We start from the raw sequence: 12733 nt of genomic DNA on the forward strand, positions 1-12733 counted from the left end.
CTCATCAGACTAACTCCCCTTCTTTCTTATGATTCCCTGTACTCTGCCAAAGGTTTGGTCATGTCAGTTTTTAAAGTAATTAATTTATTTATTTATTACAATTTATTCATTTTGTATCTCAGTTGTAGCCCCCTCTCTTGTCTCCTCTCACTCCTACCCACCCTCCCTCTTCTTCCCTTTCCTTAGTCCACTGATAGGTAAGGTCTTCTTCTCCTTCCATGTCAGACCTAGCGTATTAGGTGTCATCAGGACTGGCCACATTGTCTTCCTGTGTGGCCTGGCAAGTCTGCAACCCCGCAAGGGGGAAATGATCAAAGACCCAGCCACTGAGTTCATGTCAGACAGCCCCTGCTCCCCTTACTAGGGAAGCCACTTAAAAACTGATAGACTAAGATTAGAAAGAAAGAGAGGAGGACCTCCCCTATTAGTGGACTTGAGGAGAGGCATTCATGCAGAAAGGGGGGAGGGTGGGACCAGGAGGGGAGGAGGGAGGGGCTTATGGGGGGATACAAAATGAATAAAGTGTAATTAATAAAAGTTAAATAAAAAAATTAAAAAAAAAACCTGAGCAGCCTATGGGCTTCCTCTGAACGAGGGGTCTAAGACCTCTCCACTCATGGTCCTTGGAGTATTGCTCTCTGCAGGCCCCCTGGGCACAGATTTTTGGCTCTGTTGTTCTTCTTGCAGAGTTCCTATCTTCTCCAGGTCTTTCTATCTCCCTCTTCTTCTCTAAGGTTTCCTGCACTCTGCCCAAAGTTTGGCTATGAATCTCAGTATCTCCTTTGATACCCTGATGGGTAGAGTCTTTCAGAGGCCCCTGTGAAAGGGTCCTCTCCTGTTCATTGTTTTCTCCTACTTCTGATGTCTATTCTGTTTGCCCTTCTGAATGAGGTTTCAGCCCCTTCCTTAGGTCTTCCTTGTTGTTTAGCTTCTTTAACTTTAGGACTATAGATTTTGTTTATCCTACATTATATGGCTAATATCTGTGTTCATAGCAGCATTATTCATAATAGGCAGAATATGGAAACAACCTAGTTGTTCCTCAACTGAAGAATGGATACAGAAATTGTTGTGCATTTACACAATGGAATACTACTAGGCAAATAAAAACAAGGAAATCATGAAATTTGCAGGCAAATGGTGGGAGCTACTTCAGTTTTACTTTTGTTCAACAACCTGCATGGAAGAAGGGAGGCAAACTAACCATCCTCACGATGGTAGCAAGTCTTACCAAATAGAAATACTGTTGAATCTGTATGAAATTCTTGTGATCCTTCTGTCCTCTTCATTATTTTCTACCTCTATGCATCATACAGCCATCCATGTGAGGCTCTCAAATCGCTAAAACCATTTCTCCTTCTGTATTCACTCCTCATGGAGAACTACTGAACAGACATTCAGAGGCAGCTTGATAAAAGCAGTCACTACAACACAGCGACGCTACTGTAGAATGGGTAAACTTTGCTTTGAAATAGACAGAGTTGACCACAGAATCCACAGCCAATTAAAATGCAGAATTGTAGGTTGTAATGGACACAACTACAAAACACTTTCACACCTAAGGTTCAGGGAACACTGTGAAAAGATTATAACATCCAGAAGATCAGGAGGTTTGCTGTGAGATTGTGTCTCCTTGTAATGTTAGATGCTACACCCATAAAGTCTCACCAATATGACTGATACTTGGGAGAACCAGTCTAAGCACAGAAAGTAAATGGCATGTTTTAATGCAAGACTTCAACCAAGTGTCTCAACGCAACAGTCCAAGTATCTGCTACATCATGTGTGAACTGAGGAGACCTGTAGCTCATGTGATCAATGCTGTCTTCTTATCCTTAGCCTGAACAACTTGAATTTCCCTAAAGACTATGTCTGTCTTACCTGAGTTGTTCCCAAACAGTGTTCCCAAAGGCAACCAATTCCCTTCTTTTAAGTCAAGCAAAGGAAATGATCTAGTCAGTATTTTGGTTGACATGTCCTCAGATGATTTCCGTTACTGCCCATGGCCTCATTCATCACAATTTTTAAAAACTGTCATTTGTGAATCATTGAAAAATATCATCCTTTTGTGCAAGAATGTTCTTCTATTTCCTTTACCTGCACACATGGCTGGTTTTATACTCAATATACCTGTCCAGAAGCTATGTTTACTTCCTGTGTCAGGTACACCAGTGTCTTATTTGTTATTATATCTATAAAAGTGTATTTGAAATTAGCAAAGTTATATTTCTAAAAATTTATAAATTATAAGAAGCATGTGATGAAATTGATAATATATTACTTAGAGATTTTCAGAAACAAAATATAAAATAATCTGTATTTTGTAGCAGAAAATCTATTTTAACTAAATATTAGTCCAATTTCTAGGCAATAACATCATTTACATATTATATGAATTGAAATATTGCAATATTACACTCATATATTTTCTCATGATAAAAATGACTTTGAGGGTACTATTTAATGTATCACCAAATTCTTTCTCTTATGATCTTAATTAGTAATTTGCTCCAGTATTCATTGATTCACTGTTTATGTTCTATGCCACACCACCTAAACTTTGACTGTCTGATTAGTGATTGAAATTTGAAACAACCTTCATGTGTGTTACAAAATAAATGGCTTGAAAACTCAAATAATTGTAATTTTTGTTTTAGTCATAGTGGATGTAAACAAAAATAAGAATGTACTGTGAACTCTGAATTTCTTCCAATTAGGTAGCTCTACTTTCAAGATTCTTTCAGAAATTTTTAGTCTGGATGGCATGCACCTATTTAATATTTTAGCTAATCTTGTAGAGACTTCATATATTTGTTTCTTTTTTATGCACACCAAAGCAAAAATAATGGCTAATGAACTGATTAAAAAGAAGGTCCCCGGATAAAGTAACTCATCACATATACATACAGCAATGCCCTTCTTCCTAAACTCCCCCTGAGATCCTGAGCATTGTGTATTCAGAGATCAGGAACTGTCTAAAATCTTTATCTCAAGGCCAATTTTCTTTACTCAATTAACCTTTTCATCTCTCATGAAAGTACAGATTCATGAGTTGAATAGTAAAATAGAATAAATACCAAATTCTGTTACGCAAAACGTGTGGCACATTAAATTGGGCTAAAAATAAATGTTCTGTAATCTATTCTGATGGAGCTGGATAATCAAATACCAAATATTTACATAGCAGTCCACTTGAGACTTAGCTACTATTACAGACCTTGTTTTCTCTCATAGCCAGACTCAGTAGAAACACCGAAGCTCCTCCTTGCTGTCTGCCTGGAAACCCTCAGTAGTGAAGGAAAAACTGACTGTAATTCTAGTCCTGTGTTCCTACTACTTAAGTCCTGCTGTTTGCACCTATTGTCAAAGGAAACTAGAACCAGGCAGCTCATGACAATAACAGCACATTTCTCAGTAACTGTTTACATTTAGGAAATGAATAATCTTGAACAGAAAAGGTATGCAGAAAGTGACATTTACATGAACAAAAATGAAACTCAGCTGGAAATAATTTCTTAAATTTACTGAGATCAAGGTTTATTTACTTAAGTTTCTAGTAATGAGCTCTAGTTTCTGTTTGTGATGTCATTTGATAAGTATGCATTCCGCTTGTTCATTTTACAAATCCTGTAGATCAATCATTCATTTAAAGTTTGTGTATATCTACAAGATATTATTATTAAAAGTTTTAGACAGAATGCCAAAGCTTATAAAGCAACAATTCAGGTCCTCTAATTTTGTAGAAGTGATTCTAGTTACTAATTGACTCTAAGATGGTTGCCAACTTAATTTCCTATCAGCAGGAAGTAGGTGTTTGTCTCCTATCTACTCTTCTCACTTCTCTCAGCTTTATTAGCACCCTCATATTCATTTTAAGCTTCCATTCATCTCTTGACAAATTAATTTCAGCAACTTCTCCATTGTCTTGATTTCTGATAACTGAGTAGTACCATGCTTCTACTCACCAAGGTTACCACTCTCGATAGAAGGAATTATTTTTCTGAATAGTGCTTTCTGAACCACTGGTGGGTGGGGAAGTGGGGAGGATCTGGAAAGACTGGGGGAGGAGAAACCATAATCAGAATATACTGTGTTTAAAAAGTATCTTAAAGATACTAGGAATAGTATAGTATTCAGATGCCTAGCATAGTTGTCTTCTAAGAGGCTCAACCCAGCAGCGGATTGAAACAAGTGCTGAGACTCACAGCCAAACATTTGAAGGAGTGTGGGAAGCCTTGTGGAAAAGTGGGGGAAGGATAGAAGGACACAAAAGGGACAAGAACGCTACAAGAATACCAAGAGTCAATTAACCAGAGCCCAGAGGTGCATACGGAGCCTGAAGCACCAATCAAGGAGCATGCATAGACTGGACCTAAACTCCCCACACACATCTAACCAATGGGCAGCTTAGGCTTCATGTGGGTTACACAGTAAGGGGAGCAGGAAATGTCTACGACATGGACTCTATTACCTGCTTTTCAATCACTCCCCTCTGGCTGGGCTTTCTTGCCTGTCCTCAGTGGAAAAGGATACCTTCAGCCCTGATGTGACTTGATGTGCTTAGGGTGGGTTGGGGGAGCGAGCCTCTCCTTTTCTGAGGAGTAGGGGAGTAGGGAAGAGACAAGGAGGGTGGGACCAGGAACAGAGGAGGGAAGAGGCTATGTTCCCGATGTAAAGTGAAGCAAAAGAAAAAAAAATTGTATTGAAAAACTCTATTATTCCTTTCCTCAAATAGAGATGATCCACTCCCAAGAGAAACGAATTTTTTGTTTTGGACTTTGGTGTATATATATATAGAAAATTGCATAAGGCTCAAGTAAGAGAGAGTGCAGAATAGGAAACAATTGTAGGAATAAGATTGTTCTAAAGACCAAGGACAAAGAATGTGTGTGTCCACCTAGAAAAACGTGGCACTGAAAAATGTTATGTGTCAGTTTTCCTTAGAAACAGACTACACTGAATTTCTCAAAAGGCACATTAACTGCTGTGAGTCGACAGCTGGGAATATACCAAGTTTGGGAAGTTAAGGTAGGTGTTTGTAGTAACTGATATACTTGCAAGACTGAGTGCATGCTGCCTGTCTTGAAAACCCTCCAGCTAATTAGAATCGCATCTTAAATGGTGGCAACCACATTTGAAATTATTGGGATATATACCTTTGGCCAACAACAACAAAAGTTTAAAATGTTTCCAATATTTCAGTAAATTAACAGGGATTTTAACTCCCAAAGCAATTCATGTAAAATCATTTGTGTTTATTAAACAATTTGACAAGTGACATTTTGTTTTTTTCCTTTTTTTATAATTTTTTTATATTAATCACAGGTTATTTACTTTGTATCACATCCACAGCCTCCTCCCTCATTTCCTCCCAATCCCACCTTTCCTCCCTCATCTCCTCCCTGCCCCTTTCCAAGTCCACTGAGAGGGGAGATACTACTACTCCCCTTCCATCTGACCCTAGTTTATTAGGTATCTTCAGGACTGGCTGCAATGTCCTCCTCTGTGGCCTAGCAAGGTCGCTCCTCCCTCGGGGAAGAAGGGGAAGTCAAAGAGCCTGCCATTGAGTTCATGTCAGAAATAGTCCCTGTTCCCCTTACTAGGATACACACTTAGATATTGAGCTAACATGGGCTACATCTGAGAAGGGGTTCTAGAGTATATCCATACATGGACCTTGGTTGGAGAAACAGTCTCATAAAAGACCCCTATGCCCAGATATATTTGGTCCTTGTGGAGCTCCTGTTCTCTCCAGGTCATACTAACTCCCCCTTCTTTCATGATTCCCTGCACTCTACCAAAGGTTCTGTTAAGAGTCTTAGTATCTGCTTTGATACACTGCTAGGTAGAGTCTTTCAGGGGCCCTCTGTGGTAGGCTCTTGTCCTGTTACTTGTTTTCTCCTACTTCCAATGTCCATCCCATTTGTCTTTCTAAGTGAGGATTAATCAAATTACCCCAGGTCCTCTTTCTTGTTTATCTTCTTTAGGTGTACAGATTTTAGTATGTTTATCTTATCTTATAGGTCTGGTACCCACTTATAAGTGAGTATATACTGTGTGTCTTCGTCTTTCTGCTCCTGGGATACCTCACTCTATATGAGATTTTCTAGATCCCACCATTTCCCTGCAAATTTCATGATTTCCTTGTTTTTAATTGCTGAGTAGTATTCCATTGTGCAAAAGTACCACAATTTCTGTATCCATTCCTCTATTGATGAACACAGGACACTGTTGTCAGAACAAAATGACAGCCTACAGACTGGGAAAGGATCTTCACCAACCCTTTATCTGAGAGAGGGCTGATATCCAGAATATATAAAGAACTAAAGAAGTTAAAAAACACTAAATCAAGTAATCCAATTAAAAAAATGGGGTACAGAGCTAAAGAGAATTCTCTGTAGAGGAATATAGAATGGCAGAGAAACACTAAGAGATGCTCAACATCATTAGCCATCAGGGAGATGCAAATCAAAACGACCCTGAGATTTCACCTTACACCCATCAAAATGGTTAAAATAAAAAACTCAAATGACAACACATACTGGAGAGGTTGTGGAGAAAGGGGAACCCTCCTCCACTGCTGGTGGAAATGTAAACTGGTACAACCACTATGGAAATCAATCTGGTACTTTCTCAGACAATTAGGAATAGTCCTTCCTCAAGACCCAGCTATACCACTCCTAGGCACATATCCAAAATTTGCTCAAGTATACAACAAGGACATTTGCTCAACCATGTCTGTAGCAGCTTTATTCATAAAAGCCAGAACCAGGAAACAACTCAGATATCCATCCAGTGACATTTTGTTTCACCTTTGTCTGTATGATTCAAAACTAAGAAAAGTATTTCAGAAAACAATTTTATCTTTCAATAAGTGAAATGTAGTTCTAATTTGGGTTCATCCATGTAAGCCTATGTTCACAACAAACACATGTGCACCATGAATTAGAATATTATTATTAGTGTTTTGCCTTAAAGAATGAAAAATTAAATTTATATCCAAAGTATTTCCTTACTAGGCTTGTATTAATAAAGAAAGTTTATTGTAATTATTCCTTTTGGTTACAGTAAATCACACGCTTAGGTTTCTTATTGGAAACATTGTGTTTTTCTTTCTTTTAGAGATGGATTTGGGTTTTTAGGGCCGGATTTGTTCTTTGAGGCCTCAACCAACAGTCTGAATTGAAACTTCTCACCCAAAGAGTTTATTAAACCACAGCAATTACTACAAAGTGGCATCAGTGCAGAGATAGTGAACCATCACTGTATCCCTAAACTTTATCTAAAATACAATTTATGGCTAAATATCTGTTCTTTCGTGCAATATTCCTTTTTGGTGCATAATTTTAAATTAAATTTTTGTTGTTTATATTAATTACAGTTTATTTACTTTGTATCCCAGCCATAGCACCCTCTCTCATTCCCTCCCAATCCCTCTCACCCTCTCTCATCTCCTCCCTGCCCCTCTCTAAGTCGACTGATAGGGAGGTGCTCCTCCACTTCCATCTGACCCTAGCTTATCAGCTCTCATCAGGACTGGCTGCAATATCTTCCTCTGTGGCCTAGCAAGGCTGTTCCTCCATTGTGGGTGGAGGGAAGTCAAAGAGCCAGCCACTGAGTTCATGTCAGAGACAGTACCTCTTCCACTTACTAGGGAACGCTCAGTGCATAATTTTATTCATATTTGATTGATGGTCTTGAGGCTTAAGTAAGAAAGTGTTTTTGTTTCACTTAAAAAAGAAAGTGTTTTCTTTTTTTGGCATATAGGTGTAGATGTACAACAGGAAGACACTCAGATGTCTGATAATGGCTTTAGGAATTAATATTTTATAAATGACATTAATGTTTGTGTCTTAAAATATATGCAACCTAATTTTAAAAATATTTTAAAAACGCTCATGATAAAGTCTTAACAAAATCAAATGACAAGAGAATGTTTTCAATGCTTTAATACCCAATATTCTGTTCTCTACTATTGACACATAGTTACTATGTATTCATAAATTGACAATTTTCTTTAGTGGGTAAGTTCATAAACTCTATATATGTTTCTTACTATTTTATACTACCCTTATTTAATATTGTATTTTCTCTATGTAAGGAATCACTCTCCTCTTAGCAGAGTAGTTAAACCAACATATTGTAAGACCTGAGTCTATTTCCCATCTTTTGGGTTGACTTCTAAAGAGAAATGATTACATTTTTTTTTCTGAAATTGTCTAATATATTCGTCATTCTAAACATTGTTAACAAACAAAATTTTGTTGTAACATTAATCAGAAAATCTGCAGCAGATTTTAACAAAACATAAGTGCTTTGCTTAGTGGAGCTAGATAAAAACAGAACAGGAACCTACCACAGAGGGCCTCTGAAAGACTATACCTAGCAGTTTAACAAGCAGATACTGAGACTCATAACCAAACTTTGGGCAGACTAAGGGAGTCTTATGAAAGAAGGGGGAGATAGAAAGAACTGAAGAGGACTGGAGCTCCACAATGAGAGCAACAGAACCAAAAAAATCTGGGCACAGGGATCTTTTCTGAGACTGATACTCCAACCAAGGTCCATTAATGGAGATAACCTAGAGCCCCTGCTCAGATATAGCCCATGGTAGCTCAGTCTCCAAATGAGTTCCCCAGTAATGGGAACAGGGACTGTCTCTGACATGAACTCAGTGGCTGGTTCTTTGATCACCACCCCCCACCCCCAGAGGGGGAAACAGCCTTACCAGGTCACAGAGGAGACATTGCAGCCAGTACTGATGAGACCTGATAGGCTAAGGTCAGGTGGATGGGGAAGAGGAGCTCCTCTATCAGTGGACTTGGAGAGGGGCATAGGAGATGAGGGATGGAGGGTGGGATTGGGAGGGAATAAGAGAAGTGGCTGCAGCTGGAAGACAAAGTGAATAAACTGTAAATAATAATAAATAGAAAATTAATAAAAAATAATAGGAAGGATGTTCTACAAAACTGAAAATATGACGGCCTGATCACCCATGTAAAAATATTGTAGTACAATACACATTTGCTTCACTTCTGGCCTAATGTCTGGTCTTTGGATTATAGCAATTAACTGTGGAAAGAAGAAAGTAGGAACACATTAGAAAACTAAACAACATCCACTTGGGTTCTTGAAATGAAAGCATAGCAATGTTCTTGTCTATAGGTGTGTTGTACAGATTAAGATTCCAGAGAGAAAACACGTAAATGTTCAAAGTATGGGTTGAAAGTTTTGAAAGCATTTTAATTATTTTTAAAAGTATAATTTAATTTTAACATCCCCCCCCATTTGCTCCCTCCAAATCCTCACATATATCCCTGCAAGTTCACCTTCAAATATATGGCCTCTTTTTGTCACCAATTATGAGTGTATGCATGTATATATAAAGTGTCTATACATATACATTACTAAATATATCCTATTTAATGGATGCATTGCATTTGTGTGTGTGTGTGTGTGTGTGTGTGTGTGTGTGTGTGTGTGTGTTTTTCAGGGCTGACTGTTTGTCACTTTACAACCAACTGGTGTATACTTCTCTGAGGAAGAGCACCTCTTCAGCTCCCAGATTTTCTCAGTTGCCTATAGTTCTTCATGTCAAATTGATTCCTGATGGGCTTTCCCTGATTCCATTAGACACGATCATTGGTGCTGTCCTTGCTCAGCTCACATTTGGTCAGTTATGCTGCTGAGGCTTTATGGGTATAGCTTCTGATATTAATCAAAACTGATAAATGCTCTAAACTGCAGGCAGAGGGTTAAAACATTGCCGTTTCACACATGGACAACCCTCAGTAGCATGCGCGGGGATGAAAAATGGAAATGAATTATTTATCTGACCTTAGCTGAAATGGAGAAAATCAAAAGCAGTTTATCTATTTTCTAATTCCCCGGGTGTTTTATTAAAATATTGCTTCTATTTTTGTTTTGAATAATTAAAGAGTACTTTTATCCAACCTCCGATGTACCATGTTTTACAACTATATGGTTGACAGGTCATTTACAGCATTCTCTCAGAGAGCAGAGATGTGAGCAGCAGAGGGCTGCATAGTTCCTGATTAGTCAAAATAGTTTCCTTAGGAAATGTCTACTTCAAGAAAAAATTAAATATGTGTAGATACGGGAGGACACACACGCACATACTACGTAAATAAATGTTAAAAATTTAAGACAAAAGCAATTTATAGAAACACAACGGAAATTAAACAACTTTTCAATTCAGTCTGTGGAAAACAAATTGTTACCCTCATACAGTCACAATTTAAAATCTAGTGTGTAAAATATCACAACGCAGGGTTTTGTAAGAAAGAGAAGAGGGCTGTGGTAATTTCTAATGCTTATTAAAGTTAAACAGCACAGGACAGAGAAGGTTAAGTTGAGCTTCCTGGCTCACCTCTCAATAAACGCTGCCATGAGAAATGAGGGAAACAACAAACATTTCTACCACTTATCATTCGCCTAACTTGGACAAGCACATTCCCTCAGTGAGACCATTAGCCTCTGCCCAAACATGCCCCTATTTATAAAGGGGCTGAAAAGATGAGGTGGCAATGCAGTCAATAACCTTTGACACTAATTCAGACAAATCTCGTGCTCCTCACAATGACAGATTACTCTGGAAAATTAAGTGCCGAAAGCACCACAGTATGATGATGATGGATCAGTTGATTCTTGCAGGTCTGCTTGGCATCAGAGTAAGAGCCTCCTTCGGACACAGATGGCTCAGGAAAGGACAATCGAGTATCTCATCTTTTCTGAAAGCAGCAGATGAATTTTTATGGGATAGCAGGGTGATGGTTCTTTTTACCCAAGGAAAATACTCCTTGGGTTTAGCTAGTGACTCTTTGAGATACTCTTCTGGCAGTGTCACCTGAAAGACCACATTTCTAAATATTGCACCCCTGCTTCTAGATGAACCAAACAAAGACAACCTGTGCCCATAGCATGATCTTTAAAAGGCAATGTTGACTATGAGCAACTTTTCCTGTGACTTGTATATATTTTACTGATCTAATTATTTTAAATCTTTTTCAATTGTAAATAGTATTTTCATATTAATAATGAATGGTATGTGATAGATTTAAATGTTCTTCAAAAACAGAATGCTATACAAGCTAAATTATCTTAGCAAATTAAGTCTATTTGGAATTTAATTAAGGATGTGAAAGGGTCATGAACTATTTCAGACAAAAGCAACAGCAAAATTTTCCTTTTGAAGTCTCTATTATTCCTGTAAATACTTCAAAATACCAAATTCTTTATAAAGATGGTCATATATAAAACATTTTTTTTTCATTTTGTACTGATGAGGATTTTGCACTGATGTTTCTTTTAAACGGTCCTCAGAAGTTAAGTGAAATCATTGCATTAGTAGAACTGACATTACCTGTCAACATATGGTGAAAAAAAATGATAAGGACTGAGAGCAGAGACAAGTCTAAACATCCTGTATAGCTGAGGGTTTCCTGGAAGTTCTTATGATAGAAGGCAGACTGGAGAGAACAGAAAGTGTGGACAAACAACAGCTCTGGGAGACATCTGCCAGGGCACTGGATATTGGACACAACAGAGAAGACCTTCTAGAAGTGACACAGGTGTGATGCCCAAGTCATGAGAGGAAACTCTTGCAGTAAACAGATAGGACCAATTGCTGCCCATGTGTGATGACTCTTAACCAAATGACTAAGACCTTTATTTCAACTTTTCAAAGATGCAAAGAAATTTAGCAGTTATCACTAGTACTCATGGAATCATTTTTGACACTTGACTGCTCCCATCACCTTTGGGAGGTTGGTGGCCAGACTGCTTGACAGGATGGTAATAACAGGTGCCATTGGAAACATCTGTTTCTTAGGCACTTAATTCTCACTTTACATTACAGTTAAAATCAAAATGGCAGGTAACACTGAAGCATTAAGATGGATTAGATAAAAGAGGGGACTTGAGGTCCATATATAATATACAGAAACGATGTTATAATGTTGAACCTGAAGTCTTACACTTGCCCACTTCTTGGCTTTAATTACCAGAACAACCTTGGGCATTATAATCCCACATTATTGAGGGATTCCAATGCTATTCTTCATTTATCCTCTCCAATTTGCTCCCTCACTGAGTCCTTTGAAAAGTGAATTTGTACTATAATACATCAGTCTCATGTTCTCAATATTAGTGTCCTATATTCCAGTGTATACAACCGGTAAACCAGAGGATCAGTAGAGGTTTAAAAATCATTATTTGTTTCAAAAATAATTAATCAAGAAATCTTTAAGAAAAAACTCATGGGTTATAAAAGCATTTTTTATTACAAAAACTAAACATAGATATTTTTCTATTATATAGATTTTGTGTAAATGAGTCACCCAGATTATCAAGTTATACATTCATCATTACAGTCTGCTTAGCCAGTGACCCATATTGACATCTTTGTGATGAAATTCCCATTACCACACTTAACTACAGGAATAGAAAAAGACTGATATTTCACATCATCCTAGAGATGAATGGTAGGCGATTCGGAACACGAGGATTTATAAATCTTAAACCAAAAGTGGATATCAACATTAAAATATTAAATAAGATAATAAATGTAAAAAGTTTTAGATTTCAATGCATAATAAGTGCAATCACTTAAAAATAATAAATGTCAGTTCTTAGACTATCAGTTCTCATCAGAAGTGGCTGCATTGTCATCTTCTGTGGCCTGGTAAGGCTGCTCCCCCCTCAGGGGGAGGTG

This window comes from Psammomys obesus, unplaced genomic scaffold, assembly GCF_907164565.1.
Source record: "Psammomys obesus unplaced genomic scaffold, mPsaObe1.curated_primary_1811, whole genome shotgun sequence".
Taxonomy (NCBI): domain Eukaryota; kingdom Metazoa; phylum Chordata; class Mammalia; order Rodentia; family Muridae; genus Psammomys; species Psammomys obesus.